A 6,083-nucleotide genomic window follows, 5' to 3' on the forward strand; every position below is an offset into this window, starting at 1 on the left:
CACACACACACACACACACACACACACACACACACACATATTGCATACTGTATATACCCACACCCAGATTAGGGAAGCTCAAGTAATAAGCTTATAGCGTAAGGGAGCGTGGAGATTTGACATGCACAAAAGAGAAGGAGTAAACAACCACATAAGAACAACATCAATGTATACAATAACACAAGCAACTACAAGAGAACGTTGAGTGAGTGAAATACTAAATAAAATCATAAAAGCAAAGGATCATTTGTAAGTAGAAAGAATCACATTATTCACACAAAAGGCTTATTTCAGTGGACTCACCATTAGTAGTGTCCAGCAGAAAGGCCAGTAGAGACACACAAACATAGAAGAATGGAGACAAGCAGAACAGAAAATCAGATATTTCTTTCAACCATTGGTCTATCAACATGTTTATTTTAAGTGCATATGCTAAGGTTGCTTTCTCTAAATCTGTTTTATAACCAAACGTAAGTAATGAGAGATCAAAATATAGACTTATCTAATAACAATATATTGATGAATTACATTTGACTGACTGTTGTAGGGGGAGTTAAAGGAAACACACCCACGCTAGAACATTTAATCACAGAAATAATGCACGGCTGAGTGAATTAAGGTCTCCTCCGTCTGTTTCTGAAGACCCTTTGGCCTCACCAGTCCTTAAATTGAATTGCAAGCTGCTGAGGAGGACACACGGAGAACAGCTTGACCTTTTATGAGTCTCAGTTTGGATCATGATAAGATCAACACATGGTGCCTAGAGCATAATATCAAATGATGAATGCTGATAAATGTGACATCTCCAAAGCAGGATAAAGAGAACTGAATAAATGCTAAAAATTCTGATAAATAAGTGGCTTATATTTTCCAACCTGTATGTTTTTTGTGACTCAAAACCACATGAACTTAACTTTCATCAATGAGTATATGGGTATACCATTTCCAACTGTTTCTATTCTACTATGCTTCTCTTCTATTCACAAGCTATAACATCTAGAACACATAAGGTCACAACAAAGACAGTACTGACAGAAATGTGAGGTCCCTACAGAGCTTCTGCATGTTTTTCCTAATATCTAATATCATACAAAACAAGCCATGAAATCAGAAAGGTGTACCTGATAGTCAAAGGTCCCATACTGCAGAAATAGTTCCCACTCTGAGAATACGTCTTGGCTCTTCACCTAATCAGCCTGACCTGATCTAAGATCTCTCCCTTCTCCGCTGAAGTGTGTCTCTCCGCCTCCTGCTTTTCCCTACAGTAACCTCTCAACAGTTGCCTTATTCTTAACGCCGAGTGTCTTTACTTTAACCAACAGATTGTGCTAGTGTCGATAAGCTAAACAGGCTTGGCTATCAGCGTTCTTCATGCGGTTTCCCATGCAGGCATGAGATCAAGCCAGTACAGATTCTCTGGAGGATTAGTGGCCAGCCCTTCTGAGGGGAATTACCCTGACACAGCCATCTGGACAGCGAAACATTGCCCACTGGACCAGCTACAGTCCTGCCAACTCTGGGCCCTGATCAGAAGATATTGCTCAGTCATTCTCTCACCCTGACCAGAGAACAGCGCAAGAATTCAGCCCTTACCCTCCATTGTTCCAAAAACTATCATATCAAGTTATGCTTAAACTAGGTGATCTGCACTCTTTTTGTGATGTTGATTGCAGCCAAAAATGAGTTATTGGATTTTGTAGAACTCTTTCAGAGATTGAGATTAATTGAATTATTTGTGATTGCAATATAAATAGAAACTTATTATCCGCCTGGGCTATTTGATATGAGATTTTAGAGATTGTTGAATTATATTTGAAGATTATAAGGTAATATTGCTCTACCAAAAACAATAATGTTTTTATTCATATTTTCTTCTTTTTCATGGCATGTGTATTCGTCATACTTAAAAAAGAATGATCCACAATTTTAAAAGTGAGATCATACTTCTGCTGGGGTATGCAACAAATTAACAAACGTTGTCATTGAAGTAGACACGATCAAAACATTTTACTTGAGAGAAGCCTTTGAGATGATTTTAATCAGCTTATCAAATAAGTCTCCTTAAATATATTTAATTTGACTATTTACATTGTGAAGGTGTGGCAAAGAGGCTTCGTGGGCTTGTTTTTCTCTGCAAAAATTATGCACATACAAACCACAATATGCGGAAGCAAAACATGTATTAAACTGTCATGTATTACTTCAGACACCACTATGATGGAGGAAATGTATATCTGGGAAATCATGTTCAACAGAAATATACTGAAACCGTCACCACACATGCAGGCTGGAATGCAAACCGCCTTATGTCACGGGTGAAAGAAACTTATTGCGCATTATGTCTGACACATTACTGCTAATAAACATTAAAGCTGCAAACTAAGTGATATTTAGTATTACTTTATTAACAAAACAATTTCTGTGCTATTATCTGAACACATTCTACATTTTGAAAATATTATATTCAACAATTGCCTGCAAAGATAGCCAGACACATGCACACATGTACAGTAGACACCCAGGCTAGAGACAGGCACATGCTTTAAAATACATAATACTTGTAAAAAATACACATAAATACATAAAACTCTCTGTTACCTGTCAACTAGTCGATAGCCAAGCTGCTCGACTGCAGTGAGCATTTCCTTATATTACTCCTCTTCTCTCGTACGTTAATGAGTGTCGAACAAATACCAAGATACTGAACAAATACTTCTCTTACTTCACACCTGTTTGTTTAATGTAATGTCAACCATCAGCCCCCCCCCCCCCCCCTCCCCTCCCTCTCTGTCTCTTCTTCTTGCACGTCTTTCAATGTTGTAACTCTACACTCCAGGATCATGTGTCAGCTAAGGAAGTAAAGAACAAAGAGGAAGAACATATTAATGAGAAACAGAGCGATGATGTTGTACATAGCTTGAAGAGGCAAGATATTGATAGTTTTTTATGCAGGGTGCACCCATGGGTGGCACCTCTACCTTATCACTTTGGGTAAGGTGATCAGATGTAGAGACGGAAACAACTTATGTATTAAATTGAAGGTTTCAGCTGTGTGTGTACTTGAATAAGTGACACTGGGTCTCTGTACAATGTATTTTCGATGAGTCCTCCTCTGTGACACAAACAAGTGTGTGTGTGTGTGTGTGTGTGTGTGTGTGTGTGTGTGTGTGTGTGTGTGTGTGTGTGTGTGTGTGTGTGTGTGTGTGTGTGTGTGTGTGTGTGTGTGTGTGTGTGTGTATTTGTATGGAGTAAATAGTCATAGGTGTGCCTTGACTTAAGAAGCGTCAAGCAGAAAAATACACATTGTATTTCGTGATCACATGTGTGAGTATGGAAACTGACCAGTTACTCACACCCACAAACGATGAACTGCTCCTAAAATGGCTCTGTGTTGTCATGTGTTGTACGATGTTAGCATGTATTCGAAACTGGTAATTGAGAGCATTTTCAGTCAGAACTATAATACACATGAATGACCAATTAAAATTGAAAAAATAAATGCTTAGGAGGTTTTACATATAGAATAGAAACATATAGAACAGTTATGTTCTGGTACCTGAATGCACCACGAAAGAGAGGCAGTGGTGAAAGAAGTGCATATATATTTTAAAGTAGAAGTACACTATAAAAACCTTGAAGCAAGCATTGTCTTTCATTTTATGTATTTTGTCAACAGGTTCCACATAATTGTATGAGTTGAACGTATAAAAAACGTTATTAAAACTTAACTTTATTGCTTTCAACTTATCTAATACAGTTATGTGAAATATGTTGACATAATAAATTGAATTAAAGTCAACGTTTCACTTTTTTCAGTGTAGCAATACCACAGTGTAGAAATACATACCATAAAGCTGTACTTTTGAAATATATATATATATATAAAAAATGACCAATTTAAGAATGATGCATATTGTATTTTCTTTATTCCATTTTTACAAAAGCTCTGTGCAGTGGTAAATATAGTGGCAGTGCCTATGATCTATAATACTGAGAAACCACTAGAGGACAGCAGCTCCTTTTCGCATTAAAGGAAGTATCTTCTGAATCATGACAGAAAAACTAAACTCTTGTTTCACTGCATGTGGGCACAGTGTACAACTATTAACTCTGAAATAAATGTTTGGGAAAAAAGCAGATGATCTTAGTAAAGGTTATTTTCTGTGGGAAGAGCCTTGTAGATCATGTGTTGTTACTTGGTTTTCCATTCTTTTGCACTGTCTCACATAGTCATGTCGAAACTTAACAGAAAAATGTTAGGAATTTGGTGTATTTCATACAAAGAAAGCTAAGAGGAAGCTCATCTCATGCCTATTAAATACTGTAGCTGATTATACTTGTAGGAATCCCTGACACGAGTCATTAGATGGTCCGGTAACTGACTTAAAACTTTATGAAATTACATTTTAAGAACGTTGATGTTGTTGGATAATGTCAAAACGTAACAGTGTGCCAGATATTACTTCACAAATGTTTAACATGACTTTGACTATCAATTTTATTATACTTATACTTTCTGACAGCGTTAAACTGACAACTTTTAATTCGTTTTTCTGGTAGTTTCCAAGTTTCCATCACATTCAGTTTGATTTAAGTTTCATTAGTAAACATTCTGCGAACAGAGGCAATGCAATTCCTTAAAATGCTCTGACTGCATTATAAACTTCAATGATTCATTATTTCCAAAGGTGGATATTTCCAGTAATAGTTCAGTTTTGTTTCAGTTTTTTTTAATAAATCATCTTAAAATCTGGAAGAACTCTCAAAGATTTGTCCAGCAACCACCCATCTCATCTTCCAGTATCCATGGTTACAAGCTCATCCATTGTTGCAACATCCACAACAAAGATTGAATCTTGATTTATTGGGTTTTAATATCTATTCTAGTCCCAGTGTGATTGCAGTGTGATTTACTTTGAAGGATACTTGCTTAGCGTTCTTCGAAAACAATAAAAAGTGAACTACTATACCAAACACTAACACATATCTACAGTACAATATTGAAGAGGTGTGTCCGTCCTTGAAGTGTTTCTTGAGTCAAAAGGTCTACATCCACACCTGTCGTCAACATTTCTCCACCCCTGATAAAAACTGCCTGAGCAAAGCCATATTTCGCCCTCATGAGTTATCTGATGTTGTAGCAGGACCTCTTTAGAAACAAATCCTTTTATGTGGCCTTCCAGCCTATAAGTACACATTTTAAATGGTGGACAAAAGGAACAAAACACTGGAACATAAATTCAACGACATTGGCCTTCTTAAATATATTTCAGTTATAGATATTGTCTCACATAAAAAGTAACAATTTGATTGCCAAATGGAGGAGAAACAACTTGAGGGGGATTTTTGTTCATCCATTTTCTTCTATGGTTTTTCAAACATTAGTATTTGCTAAACTACATCTTGCTAATTAAATTATTAGTAAAAAGTGTTTTTCTTTCATTACTCAGGCCCAGGGGCAAATAATGGGATCGTTATTTGGATAGCAATACCGGTATTGACAATAACCGTAAATCGATATGTTAATGTAAAACATTACTACTAAGTAGTAATGTTTACTTGAGTAAATGTATAGGCCTACTTCACCACATTACACGACTGATAACACCTGTCTATGTTAAATATTTATCATAGCATACCCAATTAATGTAACTTTAAAAGTCTAGATAATATCTGTCACGGTAGCATTTTACATAGTGTTTATTCTATTAAGTTTCCCCATGAGCTTGTGCAGGCTTCCAATAACTAAGGGCTTCCCCGAGGTGCACGTGCTTGTTTACACTGGCGACTACATAAAGCGTGCGCACAGTTTTTCATTTTTTATCCTTTCCGAGAGAGAGAGAGAAAGAGAGGGGAGAGAGGGGGAGAGAGACTGGAAGAAAGAGAGAGGGGGAGAGAGAGAAAGTGTGTTCCTTGTAAAAAAAAATTGTACTTGAGCTTTGGCAATACTGTATGTAATTATGGTCATGCTTGTAAATCTATTTGAATTTAATTGAAAGAGAGAGTGAAAGGGGGGAGAGAGAGAGAGAGAGAGAGAGAGAGAGAGAGAGAGAGAGAGAGAGAGAGAGAGAGAGAGAGAGAGA

The 6,083-nt window shown here is 36.8% G+C and overlaps 1 protein-coding gene across 1 annotated transcript in view; it reads right to left on the reverse strand.

Annotated features, from left to right (window-relative positions):
* The window catches only part of epb41l2 (erythrocyte membrane protein band 4.1 like 2), a 60,158-nt gene extending 57,411 nt beyond the window's left edge, over positions 1-2,747 (reverse strand). Inside the window, exon 1 of the mRNA XM_034150721.1 lies at positions 2,599-2,747. The gene's annotated coding sequence lies outside the window, so the exon portion shown is untranslated. The remainder of the gene's footprint in view (positions 1-2,598) is intronic.
* Positions 2,748-6,083: the final 3,336 nt, after the last annotated feature.

The sequence above is a fragment of the Trematomus bernacchii genome, unplaced genomic scaffold, assembly GCF_902827165.1.
Source record: "Trematomus bernacchii unplaced genomic scaffold, fTreBer1.1, whole genome shotgun sequence".
Taxonomy (NCBI): Eukaryota; Metazoa; Chordata; class Actinopteri; order Perciformes; family Nototheniidae; genus Trematomus; species Trematomus bernacchii.